The sequence below is a fragment of the Myotis brandtii genome, unplaced genomic scaffold (genome assembly GCF_000412655.1).
Source record: "Myotis brandtii unplaced genomic scaffold, ASM41265v1 scaffold765, whole genome shotgun sequence".
NCBI lineage: Eukaryota > Metazoa > Chordata > Mammalia > Chiroptera > Vespertilionidae > Myotis > Myotis brandtii.
This window is the reverse complement of record NW_005371056.1, coordinates 142,553-146,723: the sequence shown is the minus strand read 5'-3', so window position 1 is coordinate 146,723 and position 4,171 is coordinate 142,553. Positions and strand designations below refer to the sequence as shown.

The window sequence follows — 4,171 nt, the reverse complement described above, 5'->3', positions numbered from 1 at the left end:
GACCCTTCAGTCCGCAGGCCGACGCTCTATCCACTGAGCCAAACTGATTAGGGCTCTTTTTTTATAAAATAATTTTATTGATTTTAGAAAGGAAGGGAGAAGGAGAAAGATAGAGAAACATCAGTGTGCAAGAAACAAAGATTAGTCGCCTCCTGCACAACACCTGGGGGAGATCCAGCCTTCACCCCAGGCCTGTGACCTGACCAGGACTGTTACCTGCCACCTCTCAGTGCATGGGAAGATGCACCACCAATTGGGTCACATGATCCAGGACCGTAGATCACTTTAATATAGGGATCCAGGGTCAGGGTGGTAATGGTAATAGTAGCTCCCAGGGGCAGTGTGAGCCTGAGGACTGGCTTTCCTGCCGGGGCCCCTGTTTGTGGGAGGTGGGTGTCACAGCACAGCATAGGGACAGAGTGGTCATGTAGAGTGTTGGGGAGAGAGAATGGTTTCCCAGTGGCCAAGGCCTTTAAAAGATGAGTGGGGGTGAGATATATTGGAGGCTGAAGAGTAATTCCAACAAGAGGAGAACACCACGATTTTGTTGTGACCCTTGGTGTTGCCTGGAGTGTTGCAGTCGGTCAGCGGCCTGTGGACTGAAGGGTCCCAGGTTCTAGTCCAGTCAAGGGCACATTGCCGGGTTGTGCACTCAGTCCCAAGTAGGGGGCACGCAGAAGGCATCTGATATTTATTCTCTCTCATCATTGATGTTTCTGTCTCTCTCTTCCTCTCCCTTCCTCTCTGAAATTAATAAAAATAAGAATTAATTTTAAAAAATAGGTAAATCCAATAGGATAGGATTATGTATATTCTCTCATAGCCTACTTTTTCTCTTAATAATGTGATATTTGTTAAAAATAAAAACTCTGACACCTGGAGTGACAAAGTTGGTTGAGCATCGCCCCATACACAGCACATTGCACAAGCCTGGTTTCCTGGCTGAATGTCCAGGGGTCGGTGGGAGGCAAGCAGGAGGCAGCTGATCATTGTTTCTCTCTCCATGTCTTTTCCTCTCTCTCTAAAAGTCACATTAAAAAGTTGAGAATTGTAGTCTTCAGGAATAATTTAAATAATACTTTGCACCTCAAGGAGCATTCTGAGTGTCACAGAATCTGATATGTGTACAAATAACAGATCCGTTGCAGACAGTACCTAACCAGCCTGCAAAACCTAAAGTTGTCATTTCCCAGTGCCACTTGGGTTTGCAACCACCAATATCTGCGAAGGTCAGGCAGTAACTGGGAACCTAATTCCACCTGTGAGGCCTCAAACATGATGTTACCTACAGGGCCATGCACCTAACGGTGGCTGGGTTTAGCCAATGAAAGCCCAGAACAGGTGGTACATTATCCAGGTATACATGGTTGAGGGCGGGGCTTTCAGGGTCTGAACCTGGTGATCATTTTAACTTCTTTGCTCTGTTCACAGAGACAGAGGGTTCCCGGAGCCAGGTCTCCAGTGGGACCAGGCGTCAGAGGCAGCATCCCCACTGTGAAGTGGTCTGTCTGAGGCTTGTTGAGCCACAATAGGCGGGATTGGGGCCTCCCAGACTCCTCTCTGCTTACAGAGCTCAACTCAGCGTTACCCCCATTTACCTTCCAGCCTCAGGTGCAGGCACCGGTCCGGTCCAGCAGCACAGGTAGCTGTGTCCAGAACAGTGAGTCGCTGTGGGTGACAGAAGGTGTGATGGGGGAAAGAGTGTGACAGGTGCAGTGCCGTTGTGTAAGGACTTGGTGGTGGGAGGATTTGAGAAACCTGGTCGTGTTTTGTGTCTAAAGGCAACAAAGAAGATGAGGGGAAGTTTTGCTTGAGGTTTTTACTGTCATTCTCAGGACACTGGGGCCATCAATGGCTGTGAAAAAAGAAAAAGTTCATTGTCTGATGTAGGTTCTAAAAACGTTTCTCAAAGCTGCTCGGAGGAAGAGCCGACTAGGAGAGAGGACAGCAGTTCCGGACAGAGAGGAGAAATCCTGTAAAAGATAATGAACCTGGCAAGAATTTGCACTGAGGACTGAGGCCTTGAGGGAATGCAGCTAACTCCAGGTTACCTGGCCTGGAGGCTGGGCGATGGTACTCAGCGGCCTGAGCCCATGGGTCCTGCCGGTGGTTGCCAGGCTCTCAACAGACCTTTCTCTTTCCACAGATTCCTGCAGATGCAGAATCGCTTATGGGGGGCTGGTTTGTGGAGCTTATTTCAGGTCCTCCCACTCTTGTGGCCCCTGAGATAGTGTTGTCCTGGGGCTGTCCAGCCACTCTTCTCGGGGGACCTTGGACCTGGGGACCTTGAAGAGACACCAAGCCCAGAACCCTAAGTCCAGGTCTAGGGTTAGATGAGTGGTCTCTGATTTTGGCAGCCAGTGGAATTGGATGTGAACGGCCCCTCCATACATGGGTTCCAGAATGTGCAAGAGCTTGGAGTGAAGGCTGAGCTGATTCAGGGAGCAACAGGTGTCTATTTTTTAAAAGTAGGAACTGGTAACAGTGGGACAGTAGTTGAGTCTAGGAGAGCATTATGACAACTTGGGTGTCTCTTCTGCAGGTGAGGGGACCATGGGGGTATTTGGAGCAGTGGAGGCAGGTGACCTGACCCAGGTCTCATTAGACGCCCTGTGGCTGCAGCATGATGCACAATATGGGTGAGAGGGAGGTGGTGGAAAGACTAGGACGGAAGCTGCTGTGATTTGTCTTGGTGAGTGTGATGGTATCTGGCCCATGATGGTGGCTGTGGAGATGGAATAAGCCAGTGGTTCTCAACCTTCTGGCCCTTTAAATACAGTTCCTCATGTTGTGACCCAACCATAAAATTATTTTCGTTGCTACTTCATAACTGTAATGTTGCCACTGTTATGAATTGTAATGTAAATATCTGATATGCAGGATGGTCTTAGGCGACCCCTGTGAAAGGGTCGTTCGACCGCCAAAGGGGTCGCAACCCACAGGTTGAGAACCGTTGGGATAAGCAGTTGGATTTGGGATCAGTGTTTTAGGTGTGGCCACCTGGATTTTCTAATTTTGAGGATGAGAGAGAGAGGTAAGAGTCACAGATGATGTGAAGGTTCGGATTAGCAGCTGAAGGAATGGAAGCACCATCTACTGAGATGGAGAAATTCATAGGAGAGTTAATGTCCATTGGGAATACAGAAACTTTTATTTTTGGCCTGTTAGGGTATGACATATTTCTTAGAGTGGTTCCAGAGCATCTGGAGTTCTGAGGAGTACTTCAAGATGACCACTTTAAAAATAGTGAAGCTTGTATGGACCAGGGAGGAGTTCAGCTTTTTTAAATTAGGGATGTAAAGGTAATTCAAACAAGCTGGGATTGGGGCTGATACATACTTATTTCTTAAACACTCACCAGGATTTTATTGTGAGCCTTGGTGTGGCCTGGGGTGTTGTAGTCAGCCTGGTGGACTTGCTTATAGGCATGAGTGGTAATCTGAGAATCATGGAGTATGTGGTAGAGGGCAGTAGGCGATGGAACTTGAGTGAGGAAGTCTGTGACTGGTGAGTGCAGCACTGGTAGAGGTGGGTTCTGGATATCAGAGATCTGATGTGGTTCTCAATAGGTGAGGTTGAAGGATAAACTTTCAGGGAGGGAGGCCGTCAGGCAAGACTCAAGGCTGCCTCTCTGAGTGTGAACTATTAGAGTGGGGGTAGGACTTCATCCGTGTTGAATTGGCCAGGCATTCTCTGGACCACACATGCTGAGTCATAAATAAAAGGCCAAGGAGATGACTATGGGGACTGTGGCTGGGGGGGTGCAGGAGTGAGAGAGGTGTGGTAGGAAGAGTGATGTGCCCTTTGAGAGGGCATGTGGATTCATGGCTGCAGGGCCCTGACATGGACATAAGAGGGAAGGAAGGTTGAGTCCAGTTCTGGTGGTGTCTGGATAATATATGGTCAATTTGAGATTAATTCCTGAAAAGAGGTGTGTTGTGGTGCTACATTTTTGGTCCAGAGCTTAGGTGTCATATATGTGCACACCTGCCTGCTGTTGTTGAGGGCTGGTACAGTGATCAGGAGGAATGAGGTAGTGTACATCACTCACCAGGGGTTGAAAATCTCCCCTAGATGGACAAGATAGAGGGTAAGAGAGAAACACGTTACAGAGGAAGTGAACTATGATTTTGGAAAAGATGTTGGTTAGGAAACCACCATCCTCATGATG

The 4,171-nt window shown here is 48.3% G+C and overlaps 2 protein-coding genes across 2 annotated transcripts in view; both read left to right on the top strand.

Annotated features, from left to right (window-relative positions):
• LOC102249999 (zinc finger protein 586) overlaps positions 1 to 4,171 on the top strand; it is an 84,093-nt gene that overhangs the window by 822 nt on the left and 79,100 nt on the right. The gene's annotated exons all lie outside the window — the stretch shown is intronic.
• Positions 1,433 to 4,171, top strand: part of LOC102249403 (zinc finger protein 501-like) — a 22,641-nt gene continuing 19,902 nt past the window's right edge. Inside the window, exon 1 of the mRNA XM_014530709.1 lies at positions 1,433 to 1,725. The gene's annotated coding sequence lies outside the window, so the exon portion shown is untranslated. The remainder of the gene's footprint in view (positions 1,726 to 4,171) is intronic.